Source organism: Mercenaria mercenaria, unplaced genomic scaffold (assembly GCF_021730395.1).
Source record: "Mercenaria mercenaria strain notata unplaced genomic scaffold, MADL_Memer_1 contig_3735, whole genome shotgun sequence".
NCBI classification, from domain to species: domain Eukaryota; kingdom Metazoa; phylum Mollusca; class Bivalvia; order Venerida; family Veneridae; genus Mercenaria; species Mercenaria mercenaria.
In genome coordinates, this window is record NW_026461903.1 from 19,289 (window position 1) to 42,319 (window position 23,031).

The window sequence follows — 23,031 nt, forward strand, 5'->3', positions numbered from 1 at the left end:
GACAATTTAAAATCCACAGGTTTAAACCCAGTAAAAACCAACTAAAAAGTTTTAAAGTTAAATTTAAACACATATAATATAATGAGTTTACAGAATAAAATATATTGTTTGAAAGAAAGAAAATTTACTGATAATATAAATCCTCACTATGTTACGGCAAAAAACGGGAAAAGAATGATAATGTCCACCTGTTCGTCTTGTAGAAAAATGAAATCAAAGTTTGTTAAAAGTACTATCACAGCAGGTAATTTAGATATTCATAAAGCAATGTTACCTTTATTATCTAAAAAAGGGTGTAACACTCCCAGGATATAATTATGTGGACCGGGAAATCCTTTAGTTAACGGACCTCCTGTCAACGAACTGGATGCAGTATGTATGGACCATGACTTTGCTATGACAGCGGTGTAAAAAAGGGTACATGCGCCAAAAACTGCTTTCCAATTTAAATAAAACTAAATCAAAAACATTTGGAGAAAAGATTGCAAAACATTTAGTTGAAAAAACCTAAAATTTAAAAAACGAAATACAAACTTGGGCTTGGACAGGAAAAACATTCCCTATGGGTTTAACACCCAACAAAAGTAAAAAAAAAACGGAAAAGGGGTAGAGTATACCCCGGAAAATCACTGCAGACCGGTAACTCTGAGCTACCGCTGGAGCGATGAATTAGCAGAAGAAAATTACACAAACCAATTAAAAGAAAATTTAGGGAAAAGAAGAGTGATAGTTAATAACATTTATGATTTCTTGGTCACTGATTTAGTGACATGCAAGCTTTTCAAAATATAATAAAGGAGTAAAGTACTTGTTTAACCGTTATTGATATATTCAGTAAATATGCCTGGGTTATCCATTAAAGAATAAAACTGGGGGAATCTGTTACAGAAGCATTTGAAAAAATAGTTTCAAAGATAGAAATCAGGGACGAAAGTCCCCGAAGACTGCAAGGATTCCAACAAATTTTATGGGTAGATGAAGGAAAAGAATTTTTTAATAAAAAGTTTGAATCATTTTTGAAATAAAAATAAAATCAACATGTACCATACATTTTAAAGAAGGAAAGGCTGTAGTTATTGAAAGTTTAATAGAAGTTTAAAAAGAATAATGTGGAAATATTTTACAGCAAATAATACTTATACTTATTTAGATAATTTGCAGGATATGGTTGATAAATATAACAAAACAAAACATTCTAGTAAAAAAAATGACACCAACCGAAGCAGTAAAACGTAAATAAAGGTACTGTTTACTTCAATTTATATGGTAATTTAAAGACACCAAAGAGTAAAGCAAAATTTAAAATTGGTGATCGAGTTCGCTTAAGCAAACTTAAAAGACATTTTGAAAAAGGATATACACCAAACTGGACAGAGGAAATATTTATAATTTATGGAATAATAAAACAAATCCCAGAACATACACTATTAAAGATTTAAATGATGAAATAATTCAGGGTTTATTTTATGAAAAAAGAACTTTTACCTACTACACAAGGGTTTTTAGAATAGAAAAAGTTATTAGACGAGACTATAAGAAAAAACCCAAACTTTAGTAAAATGGAAAGGTACAATGAAAAATTTAATAGTTGGGGACCGTTTAGTGAATTGGAAGAAATTTAAGTTGAAAAATAATAATATTAATTATATAAATGAGTAATAAAAATCTAATTTCTAATAATAATGGAATAGAAACAATAGATCAATTAAATATCACTTAACAAAATTAGCTGCTGCTTACAGAAAAAGTTATAAATTTTGGGGGAGAGAAAAGTACTGGGTTTATATATTACAGCGGGTATCTTTGGTGCTCAGCTGCATAGCATTTTTCCAGCTTTTCCATATTTTAGCAGTTCGGGCGCGTCCCAACAAAATTACCTTTTTTTACTAATAGACAAAAACTTGAGACAAAAATTTTTTTTTAAAAGCACATCATCACAAAATAAAACAACTAATAACAAAACAGGGTCGCGCTTTAGCTGTTCATGACCCAATGCCGGAAAAAGTAAATAAAAAGAAGAGAAAAAAGTTATTCAAGATTTTTTTTACAATACGTTGAAATAAAAAAAAAAAAAATTATTCAACACCTCTTGAAAGCATATAAAGGGAAATTTAAACTTAACGGAAAAAAAAGTAAAAAAGAAGAAGTTTTGTATTAAAGGTTTTTAAAGATTTTTAAAAGATTTTTAAAAGTTTTTTAAAGATTTTTTTCTATAATATTTTATATAAATAAAAAAAATTATATCAGTTAAAGGGTAAATTAGATATTTTTAAAAAATAATCCTAATTTAATATAATTCCAAAACCCAAATTCACGAATGGCAAAATGTTAGGATCCACGGCAACCAAATTTTCCACTTCCCCAAAGTTAAAAACAAAAAACCTTTTGAATTTTTTTGCTGCTCAAGAACCTTTCCCAAAAAAATTTTTTTTTCCTTTTTCACTAACAACTTAAACATCAAATAAAAACGTTATCTTCTGCAAAACATTTGATGGGTTTCTGTCCTTGAACTTGTTTTTAACTAACAGTAACTTTTTTGTACAAAACAACTCACGACAACGGTGTTAAAATGCCCCCCGAGGGGGCAGTATAAATCTTTTCTTAACTGATAAAATTAAAAAACCATGGGAAAAAACCCAATTGAGGTTTTGTTTATTTTTAAAACCGACCCAAAAATGTTTTAAAAAAGACTCAAAAAGAAACAAACGGAAGAAAAAGAGTTGGTTTAGATTATTTAGAAAAACACACAAATTACACAAAAAAATGTTAAACAAATGTCTCAAAAGGGTATTAAATTTTAAAACAGTTGATAACATTTAAAAAAAAATATTAAAATCTTTTTCAAAAGATAAGATAATATAAACAAATTTCTCAAATCAAATAATTTCTTTAGGTCGTTTTAAAAAGATTTTTTTCTACAAGTAATTAATAAAAAGGAAATAAAAAAGGGTAGTAGAATGTTTATGCCAAAAAACACACTTTGAGAAATAAGAACCAACAAAATTCTATAAAAAAGTTCTTAAAAGAAGAAATGTTTTTAAATAAAAACTTAATCAAATAGTTAGCGAAAAAATTTAAAAAATCATGTCATTGATAAATTACAAAAGTTATAGATCCTATCTTTTTAAAAAAAATTTATTTGAAGGGGACTGTTTTTTCCCTATTAACTGAAAAAAAATCTGAAAGTTTATTGATTTCCCGCCCAAAATAATATCGAAAAAATCCTAAAAAAGTTTTTGCAACCGTTTTGTGACCTAATAAAGAAAAAACAATAAAGCCCTATGCAGCATCCAAAGACCTTAAAAAATTTTCAGGGTTATAACAATGTGCTGCAAAGGAAAAAACCAAGTTAAAAGTAAATCAAAAACCAGGGGAAAAAGAATAAATTTAAATTTTTAGTTCTTCTTAAACTTTTTTTATTTATTATTTTTTTAATCCTTTTTTCCTTTAGAGATTTTTTTTCAAAATATAATATATAGGGGAAATTGAAAATCTAAAAAACAAATTATAAAAATTTGAAATTAAAATTTACATATAGACAAGACCCCAAAGAAAAATTAATTTAACTAAAAACGACTCTTATAAATACTTAAATCTGAACTAAAACTTTAAAAGGTATAAAATAAACTTTTTTTAAAATAATTTTTTGAAAAAATGGAAAAACTGATACAAAATAAACAGCTTTTTTCAATCAAAGCTTTGAAATTTTAAAAACAAACAAATAAAAAACATTTTTAAAAACAGGCCTTTGATGAAAAATAAATAAATTTGGTTTTGGTTTTTTGAAGGAAGTGGCTGGGAGAACAATCATGATGCCATTAATAAAAAGATAAAGTATAGCCCCACGGGCTGCTTCAATTATTTAGAGTTCCCCAAAACCCTTTACAACACCCAATGAAAGGATAATAAATATAAAGAATGATAAAAAGAATTTTTTTGAGTGTCTTTTACTGAAAAATTTCCGTTAAAGAAAACCATCATAGAGTTTCAAAATATAAAAAACATAAAAAACGATCTTGTTTATACTGGAATTAAATTTTCCTTTTACATTAAATCAAACCCCTAAAATTGAATTTTTAAATAAATATCATTTAATATTTTTGGGTTTATGAAGAACCAACGGGAATTTATCCATTGTACATATAAAAATATCAATACGAAAACACTGTGACATTTTGCTAATTACTAAAAAAGAAACGTGAGACTGTAAGGGGGTTTAAAACCCCACGAATCCAACATTATTTTTGGATAAAAGATTTTAATAGATTAAGAATAACAAAAAAAAATACAAACAAAAAAACTTTTTTTAAAAATTTGCTTAAAAACATTTACTCAAAAGAATATTAAATAACAATTCCAAACTTTTAGCTTTTAAAGGTACTCAAGGTAAAAAAAAAGCCAAAAGGGGAAAATAAAATTTTAAAAGTTATTAAAAAGGTTAGCAGTCCCTTTTTTGTAATTATGCTGATTTTGAATCAATAACTAAAAATTTTTAACTCTTTACCATCAACTGAATCTTCATTTACTGAACCATAAAATCATATAATTGGGGGGGGTTTAGGGTTATAAAGTTGTTTGTTGTTATGAAACAGTATACTAAACCAACCCGTTTTACAGAGGTCCTAACGCAGTTAAAATTTTATTGAAAAAAGCTTGAGGAAGAGGAATATTTAAAAGAAATATTTAAAGAACATTTTAACAAAGATTTGAGAATGTCAAAAAAAGACAAATTGAATTTAAAAAAACAAAAGTTTTGTCATATCTGTAAAAAAAAATAAAGGAAAATAAAACCGTCCGGGTCTTTGTCAAAACAGGAAAATTCAGGGGAAAGTTCACTCAAAATTAAATATTTTTTTTTAAAGACTAACAACAAATTCCGTTTTTTTTCAAAATTTTAAGGGGTTTTATGACGGTCATTTTTTTATGCACAAATGGGAAAAATTCAAAAAAAAAATTTAATTTTAAACCCTAAAAATAGGGAAAGATAAAGGCTTATGATTTCCATTTGGGTCTTTTTTGATTCATTCCAGTTTATGTCTCAATCATTGGAAAACCCTAAAAAAAAATATTCCAGAATTTTAAGTACACTTCAACTAAATTTAAAAGGGAAAAGTGTTGAATTATTAAAGACAAAAGGGTTTATCCATAGATTACATGGATTCATTTAAAAAATTCAAAAACAAAATAACTTCAAAAAAAAATTTTTTATTCAATTTTAAATGAAACACACAATCGACAACGAATATGAAAAGCAAAGTTTCTTTGGAAAAATTTTAAAATTAAAACAATGGGAGAATTCGGATCTATTTTTAAAAAACTGACGTATTACTTTTAGCTGATGTATTCGAAAATTTTAAAAAATTTATGTTTAAGTACACAAATTAATCCTTGTCATTATTTTGTATCCTGGGTTAGTTTGGGATCAATTTTAAAAAAGACGGAATTAATTTGTTTTAATAACTGATTGATTTTATCTTTTTTTAAAAAGGGGGACTGAGAGTGGGAATAATTAAAATTTTCAAACAGATACAGTAAAGCAAAACAAAAATAAAATGAAGATTAAAATCCTAAACTTGACAGCAAATACTTTATGTACCTCGACCCAAATAACCTTACGGGGGGGCCAGGCAACCTTTGCCCTCGGGAAATTTTAAAAATTTTTATATCCGAAAAAAAAATTCAAAAATTTAAATTTTGCAAAGGAAAAACAAACTTTAAAATTGAAGTTATCTTAGGGTTAAAGAAACCCAAAAACACAAAATATAATTTTTGAGAAAGTCCGGGGTTAAAAAAAAATTGTTTTTAATACTAAAAAAAGATCTAAAGAAAAAAAATTCATTTGAAAAGGGATTTTTTTTAAGTTAAAACAACCTGTATTGGGTAAACGAGGAGAATTTACGCAAGGGGGTTTTTTAAAATTAACTCATGATAAAACCTTTTTTTAAAAATATAGCCAAACCTTCTTTTGTTATTCAACGATTTTTTAACAAAATTTTTTTGGTTTCATAGAATAAAAAAATTTTATTAAAACAGACCTTGTTATTTTGGGAATTTGGCATTCTAGATTTACAAAATATTTAAGTAGGATTTTCATTAAAATTTAAATTTTAAAGGGAAAAAAGTCGGGGGTAATTGTAAATTACTTTTCCCCCCCTGATTCATTATGTTTTTAAAAAAAACCCAAAAAGACATAGAGGTTTTTAAAATAAGGACAAAGATTATTTGATAATATGATTAAGATTGCAATTCAAAATTTTTTTTCGACAATAATAAAAAAGTAATTGGAAAATTTAAATAAGCTCCGGATTCCCTTGTTAAATTTTGCCGGATTAAGAAGTAAAATTATTCAATTTTTTAGAAAACAAATAAAGTTAAAAAAGTAAGGAATTAAAAAACTTTTTGTTAAAAAACAATAGTTCATAAAAATTAAAAAGATTTTTTGTTTAATTAAACCCCAAAACAAATCACACCTTTAAAGTTATTCGCTCGATAAACACAATCTTCCAGTTATTTTAAATAAACATTTTTACATTTTATACGAAAAAGATATACCCCTTTGATAATGGTTTGATACATTAGCTTTTTTTAAAATTTTAAACTCTTAAATTAATTCAAAATTAAATTTCTTAAATTAACTTTTAAAATTTAACTTTTAAAATTTTAATCTTAAAATTATAGAACCAAAAAATTGTTAACTAAATTTTCCCAAAACGTTTAAAGAATAAATAGAAAAAACATCATTTTTTAAAAAATTTATTAGCAAAATTAATAAAAAATTCATTTTTTTCTGTTATTTTTGCATTGAAAATTTTCAAGAATTACTTTTCTTTTTTTTTTTATTGTAATTTATTTCTCCTTTACAAATTTAATTGCATAAACAAGAAAAATTAAAATGAAATTAAAATTAATTCTTACATTATTACCATTTGAACTAAACCAACTACTTTTACAGTTTTTCCTTGAAATAACCCCACTACCGGGATCTGGAATAACATTTTAGAAAAAAGGAGGTTTTCTATTATTTTTTTTTCTATTTGTTTTTCTTTTTATTTACTTTTTCTTTTTATATTATTACATACCCCATTATATAATTATTCCAGTTAAATAAAAACACAGAAATTAATAAAAATAAATTTTAATTTTAAATAAAACTAAAGATTACTCAAAGTTTGTTTTCATCAAAAGCTATTCATCCGAATGTAGAATCTAAAAAAGAACTACCCCAAAAAAAAGTAAAATTTTATTTCTGTAATGAGAACTTTCATAAGGATGAATGTCAAACATTGCCCCTTGTTTTAGATAAATTTTAAAATTTTTTTCTTATGCATAGAATTGTTTTGCCCATCCAAGTAAAAGTCCTGGGCTACTATATTTGTTTATAGGTAAATATACTAAGAAATAAATCAAAACCACATTCCACCCCAAATAAAAAATGCATATTGGGTTTTTTCCATTCATTTTAAAACCCCCGGCCCCCGAAAAAAAAAACTTAATATCTATTAAAAAATTCCGGCTTTTTCGACTATAAACACACCTTTTAAAATTTTCGGGTACACATTTTATTTTTTGGGGTTTATGCGTATAAAATCTTTATATCTACTATTTCCAGATCCTAACAAAATGAAATTTAAATAGTTCAGACCGGTCATTTTTTCAATTTTAATGTATCCCACCCAGACGTCAAAAACTTTTTCATTTTTATGTATTCAGAGGACTTTTTTTTAAAAACCTTGGATCTTTTTCATAAATACGTTAATTCAAAAAAAACACTTCATTTTTTTACTTTTTCTATTTTTTTTTCCATTCTTCTCTATCTTTTCTATCTTTTTTTTTAAGTTTAAGAATTTTTTCAGAAAATCATCAAGTCGTTTTTTGTAGCATTTTCAAAAGCGATAAACTATCAACAACCCCCTTTTTTTCTAGCTAACTGTGTTTCTTTTTTAGAAAAACATTTTATTTTGTAATTTTTTTGGGTATTATAAAATTTCTTGATTTTACAAAATTGTTTCCCCTTTGTTTAGTTGATTTCAACTACAGAGTCCAGATCATTTATTTTTTTTTTTAAATTTTATTAAAAATTCGTTTATTTTTTTCTAACATTCTGTAATTTTTTTAAATTTCTGCGTACTTTAAATTGTGGCGGTGTCAACGTACAAATCAAGTTCCGAATTGTTTTTTAAAATTTTCTAGCTGATCTTTAAATTTTTTTTTTAAATTTGCTTTACATTAGCGTGATTTTTCTCCTTTTTTTAACAATTTTTCGCTACAAAGTCCATTCTTTTTTATGTTTTTAAATTTTAGCAAAATTCTTAATATTTTCTTGAAATTTTTTTTGTAATAACTTAATCCAACTTTAATATGACTTTTGTCAACAGACAACCAAACTCGAATTTTTTTTTTTAAAGTCATCTATTTTAGAATTGAGCTCTTTTTTAAGGTTTATCAATGGGGTTCGGCCCATCACCTCTTTGTAAGCTCCCTTTTTCCATTTAAATTTTATATTCTGCAAGTTTTTTTTGAAAATGAAATCGAGTAATTTTGTTTCCCCTTTTAACCATTTCAGTATTTTTTTTATTTACTTCTTTTTGATTTCAACTGAACATTTTTTGTAACTTTTTCTCAGCTTCTTTAAACTTTGTCTTTTATTTTCTTCATGTTAATCATACTATCTTTTAATTCCAATTTCTTGTTAAAAATGTTTAAATTGACTCAAAATACTCTTTTTTTTGTCTCGTAAAATCAGATTTCTTTTCAAGTTTTTTAATAGAATAAAAACTATAGCTTTCATTTTTCTCCAGTTTACCTTGAATTGAACTTTAAAATGAGTTTTTTTTAAGTCTTTTTTTTAAATTTTTCATATTTTTTTATTTCTTCTTCTAATGTCTGTTTTAAAAAATTTGTGTCTAAAAATTTAAATCATCTATTACATTTTGAACTTTTTATACAAAAAACCGCTTAAAACCGCACTTTGGTTTATATGATCTCCAGGTTGATTTTTCTTACCTCCCAACTAATTCTGTTCATTGTGTTATCAATTCCCTTTAAATTTTGTGAAGATACTTTCCATTTCCTTTTAATTTTTTGAAATTGTTTTTTTAGTACATAACATTTAAAATAAAATATAAAAATTAACTTTACTTATACTGTCAGTTCACTTATTTTTCTAATTTTAAAAAACCCCATTATATATTACCAAAAAGTTTTTTCTAAAAAATTTCCCTTTGGTTTGTAAATATAAAAAAAACATATTTTTGATTTGTTCATTAGCAAAAGATTTTGGGTTAATTTTTGTTCATTACAAAATCATATCATTTTCCGTTTACCGGATTTTCAAAAAAAATATAATGTGAAAAAGTGAATCGGATATCTTTTGGTGTTTTTTAGTAGACGACTTAAAAAAAATAACACAACATTTTTTTGACGTCCCCTTTAATAAATATTTTGTTTTCAGGGGGGGAAACCTTTTTTTTCTTTACATACAAAAACACAAAAATTTCTACTTTTTTTTTTTCTATTCAAAATTCTCACAAGGTTCAATTTGGTTGGAATCGGCCCAATTTTCCCAATATTTTATTTGGGTCTACTTTAATTTTTTTTGCAATTTTTTTTAAGCTGTTAATTAAATCTTTATATTTAGATTGTTCTAATTTTTTTAGCATATAGGATAATTTGCATAATATATAAGAGGTTTCGAAATAAAACATTAATGAAATTTTTTTTTTTTCCAGACCAGAAACCACATATAACATACTAAAGCATAAAACGGCAATAAGGGAAAAATTTTTTTAAAGTTTTAGTTAATCACTTTTTTTATCAAATTTTGGGAATTTCCATTATATAAATAATACATTATTTACATTACTTACTTACTTACATTAAATTTTTCTTATTTTTAATTTTCTTACTTATTAAATAAATGCAAACAAAAAATTAATGAAATAAGAATAAGAAAAAACTTAGTCGGGGAAAAAAGAGAGCTCAAAAAAAGAAATAAAGAGAAAAAAAATTAAAAAGCTACAAATCCCCCGGGGTATGCACGAAATTTATAAGCCAATTACTGAAGAATAAAAGTCAAAAAAAAATTATCAAGTCAGTTAAAAGCTTACCTGGGAAAAAAAAAACAATTAGCGTTATTTGGTGATGAAATGAAAGACGACAAAAAAACGGTTTACCACAGATATTTCCAAAACCCAAACCCCCTTACAGGTCTCCTGGAAAAGGGAAAAAAATAAAAGACAACAAAAATATGTACCTTTGATTTGGGGGGTGAACCTGTTTGATGGGTACCCGGGGAAAAAATTAAAAGAATTTAGAAGATTAGGAAGAGAAAGATGGGAATAACTGAAAAAACTGATGAAAAAACTAAAATACAACTGAAAAATCAAAATTGGGGGCAAGACCAAAAGAATTTACAGTTAAATTTTTATAAAGATATTGATTAGAACTTTTAGGTGAAAAATATAAACACCACAAGAGTGTTTTAATTTTTTCACACAAACTAAAATCCTAGAAAAAAAGACTAAGAAGAAAATAAAAATATCAAGAAAAGACATCAAAGGATATTAAAACCCAAATTTGGGGGAAGTCGGTCAATAACAAAAGAAAAACAAAAAAATCTTTATCTAAAGCAAAAGGGAAACAAATTATAGCTGAGTCGAATAATTTAAAAAAAAATATAGAGAAACTGTTAGAAAAAATTTTAAAACTGGAAAAGGGGAAAAAAACATAACCCCTATAAAGTTCACCAAAGGACAAAATGGGAAATTTTTAAATTTTAACTTAAATAAAATTTACCCGGGCAAAAAAAAATTGGTTGCTAAGGACAAAAAATGGAAAAGAAGTAATTAATACTGAAATAGATAAAGATTTTATTGATTTGATTAAAAAAATATAACAATAATAAAAAACATTCAATTCATTCTAAAAAATATTTAAAGAATTAACAGAAAAATCAGAATCCTATAATAAAAAATCAAAAAAATTTAAAAAAGTAATTTGGGGGGACAAATTAGACGTTTGTCCATGTAATCCGGAGAATTGTTAAGACTTTGGGGTTAATTTGTGGGTTTAATTAAAAGCTGGAAAAAATAATGAAGAACTAAAAAATGAAGGTATTAAAAATTGTGAAATATTGAAAATGAATTCACTCTTTCCAAAAAAACTGAAATGTTATATAAAAAATTAAATTTTTTTTGAATTTTTTGATTTTTAAATTTTTAAAAAAAGGAACAAAAAAAGTATTAATTTGAAACAGTTAAAGAAATAACAAAAAAACTCCCAGTTTTTTTACAACCAGCTTTAGTCGTTCTTTTTAAATTTTTGTAAAAAAAAACTTTTTTGTTGGGGTTTTGGGTATAATTTAAAACCAGACCTATTTTTGGCAAATATTAGTGGGTGAAAAGGGAATAAAAGAATTTGTTATTTAAAGGTAAAGGGTTGAAAAAATCATAAACAAAGGTTCTAAAAGTTTTCCCCAGAAATTTTTAATTATTTAGGGGAAACATTAATAATAATGGCTATTAAGATTTGATAAAACAGACATTCTCCAATAAGTTTGGAATTTGATTTTAAAATTTTAAGATTTTTATTTCAATAAAATAATTTTATGTTGGATTTGAAAAACAAAATTTCATACATTCTTGGGTTTGAGAAAAAATTTGTAAACAAAACTGAATGGGGAACACCACCCAAAAATACTACTCTGTGATACAAATTTTCATTCATTTTGATCTATGTAATCACTTGATGGAATTTTTAGTGAATTTTATGCTTTAAAAACTGCAGATTTTTAAAAAAGCTTTTCCATTAAAAAAGAACCACAAAGGTTTTGGTACTGAAATTAAAAATTATTATAAATTCAATTAGAAAAAAATTACAGATGTTTTGGTAGAATAATTAATTTTAAAGGGTTGAAACAATTTTAACAATTTTAAAAAAAATTAATAAAACAAAGTTTTAAAAAATTTAATTAATTATGGGAAAATTTTAAATTTTAGTTTTTATAATTAAAAAAGTTTTTGATAAAAAAAAGGAAAATTTTTTTTATGTTTATGCCACACGGGAAAAAATCTACAGGACAGGTATCTTTGACACTTTAACTAATTGTTTTCAAGCGGGTTGCATCCAAATTTGCAAAAACGGAAAAAAAGCCTGAACCAGGAAAAACAGCACTTGAAAGTGGAACAAAAAAGGGTGGAACAGAAGTTGTAAATTTGCGCTAATAAAATTGTTAAAAAATTTAAAAAAAAACCTGCTCCGGGAGTTGGTAATTTAATTGCTAAGGGAAATTTCAAGAAAAAAATAACTAAAAATACAAAAAAAAAATGATAATGAGGAGGAAAATTTTAAAATAAGATTAAATAGATTATTGTCAGGGTCAACTTCAAATCATCTAAACGTATTAACAATTAATTTTTTAAAAAAAAAAAAAAATATATAAAAAAACATGTTTAAACAAAAAATATTGTGAAAATATGATTAAACTCCTATTCAATTAATAAGCCTAATACTGTCTTGGGAAATAATGTAAGCAACAAAAAAAACGGATATCACTTTTCAATTAATGATGAAGCCCTATTTTTTATGGTTTAAAGCTTATTTTGAATAAGTTTTTTAAAAAAAAAAGTTTTCTAATGGTAATAATTTTGGGGGGGAGACCAAATTGCTCTAAATTAAAATGCGCTTTATTTTTGATCATTTAGTGGTTTTAAAAAAAATGGAAAAATTGTTAGATTGTAATAATTTAACAAAGTAACAAATGTAAAGGTTTGGTTGAACTACTAAGATTATGCAAAATCAACTGGAACCAAAAGAATAATTTTTTAGATATACTGATACGCTGCCGCTGATAATAATTTAGGTTTCAAATTTTGAAAGGGGAAATTTCTCCAAGGGGGAAAAAAGGTAAATGCTAAAATCCATTAAATAATTATTCATTTTTTTAGGTTAGAAACTAATATATACCCCAATCAAATTTAAATAACACTGCAGCGACAGATGAGAAAAAAATTTTTTAAACAAATTTTTGCTGAGCGGGAAAATTGTAACAAAATAAATTTATGGTTTTCCCCGTTTTGGTTTTTAATGAATTTTGGGCTTTAATTTAATTTCTGAAAGATTTACAAAACAAGAGGTCATACCCGCGGGAAAAGGGGACGCAATCAAAATGATACACAACAACAAATAAACCTTTAAAACGGCTGGTAAACAAAACCACAACCTGTATTTGTTTATTTTTCAACGACTGATAAAAGTAAATCACAAAACAAACCCCCTTTTTAGAACTTTTAAATTTAAAGCAGCAAAGAAAAATTTACTTTGGGGTCTTTCGTCTTGAAGTGGTAAAGGTTTTTTTTCCAAAAACAGATACACAAGTAATCAAGAAATAAATGAGTAATTAATTATAATTTTAAAAAAAAATAATAAACACTGGGAAATCTCTTAAATAGATTTAATTTTCAAATTTGTTTGGGTTTATTCATTTTAACTTGAAAATAAAAAGGGGTAACACAGAAATCCAAGCATATTACATAAACGCAAATTAAATATTCCACCGCACAAAAATTCGTGTTTACGCAATTGTTTGTAAGAAGAAACAGTCGAAATAAATACTATTGGAAATGAACTTTTTATTGTTTAGAAATAAATTAAATAAAAAATTATTATAATACTCAAATTTTATTGAATAAAATTAAACCCAAAAGAGGGCAAAAGAAAAATTTAGCACAAGCTATAAAATAAAATCCCAACTTTTAAATTTAAAAAATGAACAATTACAGGAAAATTCCCTTTTTCTATTAACAAAAACACAAAAAATCAAATTAAAAAAACTGTTGCAAAAAGAAGGGGGTTGAAATTAAAATTTCAAAAAAAAAAAAGTCCCGTCAGGCCCAAAAAGGTGGATATTAGGGGCTTTGGCTGTTTGTTTGGGAAAAACCCAAATTTTTCCAATGGAGCAAAAATACTCCAAAAAAATTAGCCCCCCTAGGGCCGAGCCCTTTCCGGGCTGGCCAGTACTGGGGTTAGAAAATACTTTGGGAAAGTATGATTTCAGTAGCTAAGATAAAGAAAAATATATCACCAATCAACACCTAATCAAAGAAAGCAACTAGTAGGATCTGGGGTGATTAAATTAACACAAAAACAGAAACAAAATGGCGGTTTCCTGGGTATGCGGCTGTATCTAGGGGGAAAACCCTTGATTTCACTTTGTTAAGCGGAAGGGACGGCCCGGGATACAGATTGATTCTCAGAAAACCTTCAGACGAATTCCTATAGTAAAAAAAAAATAAAATTTATAAACAAACCAATTTCTAAAAATTTGAAATTAAAAATGGATTAAACAATTAAAAAAAAAAAACTTTAGGGGGTATTTATAAAAAATTTACTAAAATTTAAAAATAAAGGCGAGTGGGAAAATCAATTTGATGACTCCCGTTGGTTGGAACACAGGGGTTTTTTTACTTTAAAAAATATTACTTGATTCATTTGGACTTCCTCCACCAAAAAATAATTTAAAAATTCCTGGGGGTTTAAATATAACACATACAATTCAAACAAAAAAGACAAATCTGTGGGTTTTTATTGTTATTTTTCATTAAAAGTTTGAGAAAGGGATAAACATTTTTATTTTTTTGTATAAAATACAAAAAATTTAAAAATCAAAGAGTAAAATGAACAAACCAATTTTTAAAATTTTTTTTAAAAAAATGAGTTAAAAAGTATTAAAAGTTTTTTAAATGACCAAAACGTAAAAATTCTTTTCTACTAACAAAAATTATCATAAGGTTATATTCCATACTACTCCCCCAAACGATACAAAATGACGTCTTTACACTTTTAAAAGTTTCTAAAATAAATAAGAAATAAAAAAAAATTTAACGGGAAGTGACGTGCGTTTACATTGTAAACGTTACTATAAAAAAAAACATAGATATAAAAATTTCACTAATTTAAAAATAAAATTGAACAGGTAACGGGAAGGCGGGGGTTTACATGTAAACGTTTCTAAAAAAATTGAACATTGTACAGGGAAATTTCCCCTAAATTTAAAAAAACTTTAACGGAAGTGACGTGCGTTTTCAGTGTAAAAATTACTATAAATAAATGGACATTATACTTGAAACCTTACATAGTTTCTACGTTAAAGCGATTTTGTTACCAATTTTAACCGTACTATTTTTTCGATTAATTTCCCATTTTTGATTAAAGTTCCAGTGTTTAAAGTACACTTTATAAATTCTTATGTTTCTCATTTAATTTTAAACTAAAGCCAGGTTCGACAGAAAATCTGTGTAATGTACACCTCTGCGATGAAAAAAAAGTCCCGAACAATCCTTTGGGCAAACTGATCTTAAATTTTTTAAAAATAAACCAATCTGATGTGTACAATAAAAAATATTCCTTTTTTCTGTATATCGCTTGTCAAAAATTTTAATCTTTCAAACTTTTTCCCCCGCTTTAAATATCCCCATTAAAATTTTCTAAACCTCCCTTTTTCCCAATGATTCGAATTTCTTTTTTGCTTTTTTTTTAACGATCCTTGTTTTTCGCTTTTTGGCTTTTTCAGTACAAAACCCAAATTTTTTGTAATACTTGAACTGAAGTTGAGCCCTTCTTGGCATACAAAATCTTTTTTTGAATTATCTTTTAAAGGTGGGAATTCCTCAAATCTTTTTAAAAGGCTGCTGTTTTATTTTTATCCTAAAAAAAACACAATCTAAAGAATTACAAAGTAAAGCATTAAAAAAATTTAAACTCTAAGAAACACAAAAAAAATTTTTTAAAGTTAGTGAATGAGATCCGTCAAAGATCTGCTAAGCTTTAACAGAGGGCGTAAATGTTTTGAAAAGACTTACATTTTAAACGTTTTTTCCCTTTTTCTGTTTATCGTTGATGTATTAAAGTCAGCAAAGAATGTTCTGGTGTTTTAAACATTAGTTTTTTGCAAAAACCCATTTTTCAGAAAATATCCGTAAATCCCATATAACATTTTTAGATAAACGATAAAACGAAAGTGAAGGAAAAATGTCAGTTATTTATAACCGGGCCGAAAAAACGTGAAAAAGAAAGTAAAGTAAATATATAGTTTTTTTTATAACCGGGTTTTTTTCCCAAAAAAACGTGAAAACGAAAGAAAGTTAAAACCTGTGGAATTTTAAATTGTCCGGCATATTGGTTTCGGACCGGGGGTTAAAGGTCAAAAAGGGTTATACTGTTTCAAAACAAACAATTACTTTACTACTTGGGAGTTGCACGAAAACTGAGGTCAAGGGCTATGTTTGAAACACAATACCAAAACACACGAACAATATGTCGACAAAGTAAAACCGTAACTCAATCGCATATACCCTGAATTTTGAGGATTCCTAGGTCAGGCGAGCGATACAGGGCCTTCATGTCCCTCTTGTTTGAATAAAGCCTCATCTTTTTTAGACATTTTAAATCTTTGTTAAATTCTTCATTAAATATTTTCTGCAAATTCCCCTTCCTCAAAGAAAAAATTTTTTAAAAAAAAATTTTAATATAAAATTTTTTTTTTCCCCTTTGGGTTTCAAAACTGTAACTCAAATTTTCCATATCAGACTGGAATTTTTATATCGGACGGGAATGTTTTCTTAACGTTGTAATGGAAAGAATCGTGTGACGTCCAGGCTCCGCGCAGTTTGGACAACATGTTGACGTCATTTTTTTCGGGAAAAATTTTTTGCCCCTTTGTTTGATTTGTTTTTTTCTTTTTTTGGAGAAATTTTTCGTATTTTTCTTTTTCTTTTTGTTACAAAACGATAATTTAAACATAAAATAATTATTTGATTGGGGTATGTAATAAAAAGGTTTTCAATTTTTTTATGTGGATAAATCCTTCGTTTTTTCCAAAATATTTCGCCCAAAAAACGCGCAAAATTTCCGCTGCAAACCGTCATATACCCATACAAAGTAAATAACCATAATTTTGGACCTCTGTAAACTTGTTTCGGTTTAGTTAAGTTATCATCATAACAACAAACCACTTTATAACCATAACCACAATCTATATGTTTTTGGTGTAGTTCAGTAAATAAACATTTAGGAGACGGCAAAGCAGTTGATACTTTCTTAGTTACTGATTCAAAATCAGCATAAATTACAAAAGGTGCCATTATTTGTTTGTGATAATTTTCAAAATATACTTTACTTGCCTTTTCCGGCTTTTTTACAGCTAGAATACCATTGATAGCTAAACAATTAAGAATATGTTCATTTAATATTCTTTCTTGAGAAAAAGTTTGTAAACTTGATTTACAAAAAAAAATGCTTTTTATGATGAGCTTTGGTTTTGTTAAACTTTAGTCTATTAAAGTCTTTAATCCAAACATAATGGTTTATCTATCAACATGTCACAGTGTTCTTCAAATTGATTTTTGGATATGTATAATGGATCAAGTTTATTATCTTCATAACCAAATATGTTAATGAAATTTTATTCTGAATTTCTATTCTAGGTATTTGATTTAATGTTACAGGAAATTTTATTCCGGTATATTCGAGTTTTTTTATATTCTTTTTGTAATTTGCAACTCTGTAAGCTAAATGAAATCGTCTAAAAAATTCATTATCATCATTCTTCATATTTATCAATCCTTTCTTCTGGATATTGCAATTGCTTTGCTAATTCTAAATAACTTGAAGCAGCCAGCGGTGTATATTTATATCTATTTTTATAATAAGCATCAACTGACTCTATTTTCCAGCCGCTTCCTTCTGAAATCCCATGACCAATCCTGTTTATTATTTCATCAAAGGCTTGACGTAAAGTGTTTTTTGTTTCATTTCCATTGATGATAATTAAAGTCTTAGATAGAAAATAAGCTGATTTATACATTGTATCTGTTAGACAAATTTTGGCAAAAGTTATTTTTAAAACAACATTGATTTTTATATCTTTTAAAGTTTTAAGTTCAGATTTAGGAATATCAAATGAGTCTTCTATAGTTAAATATAGATTGTTTTGGCGATTATTTGGTTTAGGGCAATCACATAATCTTTCATTATTTTCCTCTTCTGCTAAAGACACCGCTGGAGGCGCGGGTAATTAACAACCACAATTCCATTCAAATAAATCTATATACTTTTCAAAACGATAAGGATCTATAACATTTTGCAATTTATCAATTACATATCTTTTATATTCATCGTTAACTATTTGATCAAGTTTTGATTTAATAACGTTTCTTCTTTTTAATACCTTTTTAAATGAATTTTTATCTTCATTTGCTATTTCTCCTAAAGTGCTAGATAATTTTGGTATAATCAGTCTATCTACCTTTCTATTAACCATTTATATGATATACTTATAGAAAGAAATCTTTAAAAAAACGCAGGTCGTAAAGAAATAAATATAGTTAATACAGCTGTTCTTTTTATTTCTATATCCGTTAAGTTTAAATTAATTAATAACCTATCCACTTTACTAAAGCTTGTTTTTTTCTTAAAGTCTCGTCTGATAACTTTTTCTATTCTAAAAACGTCTTGTTTAGTAGGTAAAAGTTCTTGCTAAAAAATGAACCATGAATTATTTCATTATTCAAACTTTTAATAGTGTATGTTCTGGTATTTATATTACGAATTCAATCAATCATAAATATTTCCTCTGTCCAGTTTGGTGTATTTCCTTTTTCAAAATTTTGTTTAAGTTTGCTTAAGCGAACTCGATTACTAATTTTAAGTTTTGGTTTCAATGTTTCAAAGTTTATTGCGCAATAATGCCTCACAAAAATACACAAATATATTGCAATACAAAGAAAGCATTATAATACAATATGTAAAGTACGGGTTACACATTAAATACAGGGATATGCATTTACACAATTAATTCTAATGCATGTATATGATATCTATAATATATGCATCTATTAGTGCTATCTAAAAACCATGAGTAATATTAAACATATGTCATGTTATTTTATAACACTGACATAAATTCATCTCTTTTCTGTAGAGAGTAAGTCAAATACATAGCTAAACTTCTCATAGTATCCACATCAGTATTTGACATTAAACTGTAAATTTTTTCTAGAGTTGGTAGCTTAAAAAACTTATCCTGCAAATATTTCTCTCTAATGTCAGAGTATAATGGACATACAAGAATAAAATTATACTCATCTTCAATGTGACCCTAACAGTATTGACAAAGACGAAAATCTTTACAAATATCATAGTATCTACCTTCTTCAATTGAGAGATTATGACAGGAGCTTCTAAACTTTACCATACAACTTCTGAATTTTTCAATATCAAGCACCTTTAAATACTGTTTGGTATCTAGATTACTGTATAAATTTAAGTAAACAGTTCCATAATTTAAGTTTTTACTGGCTTCAGTCGGTATCATTTTTATACTAGAATGCTTTGTTTGGTTATATTTACCAACCATATCCTGCAAATTGTCTAAATAAGTGTAAGTATTTTTTGCTGTAAGATATTGTCGCATTATTCTTTTTAAACTTCTATTAAATCTTTCGATTACTACAGCCTTCCCTTCATTAAATGTATGATACATATTAATTTTATTTTTAATCAAAATAATTCAAACTTTGTATTATAAAATTCTTTTCCTTCATCAACCCAAAAAGTTGTAGGTGTTCTACCTTCAGAAACTATTTCATTAAAAGCTACGGTAACAGATTCTCCAGTTTTATTCTTTAATGGAATAACCCAAGCATATTTGCTGAGTATATCAATAACGGCAATAGTATAGCAGAATTGCGCTTTTAAAACAGTTTGACCTCGCCTGACCCTTGTCCCAATTCTACAAGCGCACTTTGGCCCTTACTCTGAACTTAAACTGCTAACTTGGTACACTTGGTACTGTGAAAATCTTTGGTTAAACCAAATAAAAACCTCTGGTTTAACCGAATGAAAACATCTGATTTGATGAACGTAAGCAGGTTGAAGGGACAAAATGAAAACCAAGGTCCACTCGAACAATTAAAAAGAAAAAAAAGGAAGAAAACATTACATGTCCTTATTGATTGAACCACTCTATGATCATGGCAAATATCCATCTTTTATTATATAATTGTATTCAAACAACTAACCTCTCCCTGAATAAATTATCTTTATGATATTTATATATATAACCTACGATGATCACAGGTTACATCAAAATACATCATGTTAACATCAGGCTATTAGTAATGCAAATGCTATTGCATTAATGCATTTCTTTTTCAAATAATGCCAAGTAATGATTAATGACACAATTTAGCATTAAAAATGCTAATTTAATGCCAAAGTTAGTAATGTTAATACTTAGCATTACTCAGGCATTATTTTCTGTATCACTAGAAATAAACATAATCATAATCCATACGTATTCTGTTATTTACACAAGTTATAGCAGTTCTCTAATAGATTGTTGTATGATTGTATTAATCTGTCTGATTGTATGATTGCCATTTTTTCAGTGGCCATCTGAAATATTTTTTCGTAGTAAACATTGCTCAGTATGCACTGGATAAATAATTGAAATATTATTATTGTAACCCAAAATAATTGACAAATCTTAGATATTCTCGTCATTTTAGTATGCAATTATTATTCAGATACTATAAGATTAACTGTTGTTTGTTCATTCATATTTAACATAAAATAACTACATTCTCATATCGGGTTCAAACCTAGAAAATGCATGTTTTAAAGCAACAGTGATGAACTATGATGCAAAAACGATATCAATCACTGGAGACATAGAAAGATAAAAAATACTGTAGAATTTAAATGTTGTGTTTCATATGGTGCTGTTGGATCATTTCAAGTATTTCATACAAATTAATCCCTAGTTTGTAGATTTGATTCATTACAAATGATATACGTCATGTGTTGCTGCTATGAAATAAACAACTAAATATAAAACATAGTGTATGTAAAGGAACATGCATTGATTCACAAAAAGTAATGCTTATGCTAATGCACCACATGCAATGCTAATTTAATACACTATTTTGTTTTTCTTGTTGGCTTTCACTCACACTATTTTGACAAAATGAATAATGCTAATGCTTATTTAATGCATTTTGTTCTAAGTAATATTAGGTTATTTAACATTGTTCTGTACAATACGGTGATATATTTGGATGAGTACCCAGCTGAGAAAACCATATTTGACGAGCCGCTCGGCGAGTTCAATATGGTTTTCTCAGCTGGGTACGAGTCCAAATATATCTCGTATTGTACAGTACAATGTTAAATAACCTTTTTATTCTATATCTATTTTATCTTACTATAATAATAGTTTAAATTGAAATGTTTCACTGAATATTGTATTCCTGCCTTTTCTAGTTTTTCCCAGCTTGATATGAGTGCAAATATATATTATACAGAACAATGTTAGAACTTAAATAACCTTTTAATTCTATATTTATTTCACTTCATACGTAATATACGTAATTCATTGAATGTTGTTTTTTATTCTACGTATCATCATTAAAAATGTTAGTATATGGTTCAACCGCCCTACAACAGCCATTTGGCGATCTGGGTGAGATATTATGCCCACAAACCTTGTCAGCAAGTTTGGTGAAGATCGGATGAAAACTGTTCGACTTAGAAGAGCGGACAAGGCTAAATTCCCCGTATTTCGAGAAATTCAAAGGCTATAATCAAAGAGTGCCTTATACAATTTGGCTGGTTATCGAAACTGGATGAGATGTAATGCCCACAAACATTCTCAGCAAGTTTGGTGAAGAACAGACGAAAACTGAAATATAGAGCAGACATGTTTTAGACGCTGACCACCCGTCCGCTGCCATTCATAATCTTTTCCATTTTGTTTCTTAACCGTTACCACATTTATGACCATATCTTAATGAAACTTGGTCAGAATGTTAATGTTGATGATCGCGAGCCCTACAGTCCGGACTGCGCGCCAAAACTGAAGGGTGATTTACGGGCCAAGCGCTTCTATGATATTGATGAGCTGAGGTTTCCAGTTAAATTAAACAAAAAAATGCTGAGGTAGCTATTCAGATAGTCAGGGCTGATACCAGTTTCTAGGTTTCAAGACACATAATCAAACTGTACAAGGAGCGCCTACTTAATCCGATTTACATTCGGAAACATTTTCACGCGTTTCGGGCTTTATCGTATGTTTAACATGTGGCTGTTGAACCGTCCAATACAGAAAATACAGGATTTTTTGTACGCGCGTGCGTCCAAATACAGAAAATACAGGATTTGTGTACGCGCGTGCATCCAAATGCCATAATAAATTGTACGGTCACGTGTTGCAAATGAATGTTTGCGATTGGATAAATAAAATAGGTATAGAATAACGCTAATTTAATGCATTACTTTTGCAAGTATTTATTAACAAGCCTGGTTATCATATGTGAAAGATGAATCAGCTTCCAGTCTGCACGCAATACATGTGAAATTTCAATATTATGAAGGTCACTGGTGACAACGAAATCATCAACCTAGGAACATATAAAATAGATATACACAATGTAAATATTAAGGAATTGTCCAATTATCACAATCGGCAATCTCCGTACGTTGAAAATAGCACGCGCATGAAACGTATATGATACATAAAATATGATATATACGTTTGTTTCTATAGGCACACGTAAACGAACATCTCACATGCAGAAATAGGCAAAGAAAAAATGAAATCTTCAGCGAAAACAAAAAAGTTCAATCATTTCGGACAACAATGACACCTCACAGTTATGCCGCTTAGAATTCGACAATGCTAGATTCACGCGGCCGACCTGATCGTTCCCAAAACATTGTTTGGTAACTAAAATAGTGTGGTCGGGATGATTAGTCTTGTATCGTTAATCTATATAATTCGATCAATTACCTGCCGAGCGGTTCAGAAAGTTATCGACTACGATCGTGCGGTCGAGTTAACATTGAAAAAGAATTGAAAAGTAATCGGTGACTAATCGGGCTCGATTAGCAAAAGGTCGGGATATTCGTTATAGGCCTACTTTGATCGACAATGTTCGGACTTTTAATCCGATATTTTTGATAACTCGCTGATAGCAG

At 27.3% G+C, this 23,031-nt stretch overlaps 1 protein-coding gene across 1 annotated transcript in view; it reads left to right on the top strand.

Moving 5' to 3' along the window:
* The window catches only part of LOC128553359 (uncharacterized), a 45,765-nt gene that overhangs the window by 18,023 nt on the left and 4,711 nt on the right, over window positions 1-23,031 (top strand). The window lies entirely within an intron of this gene.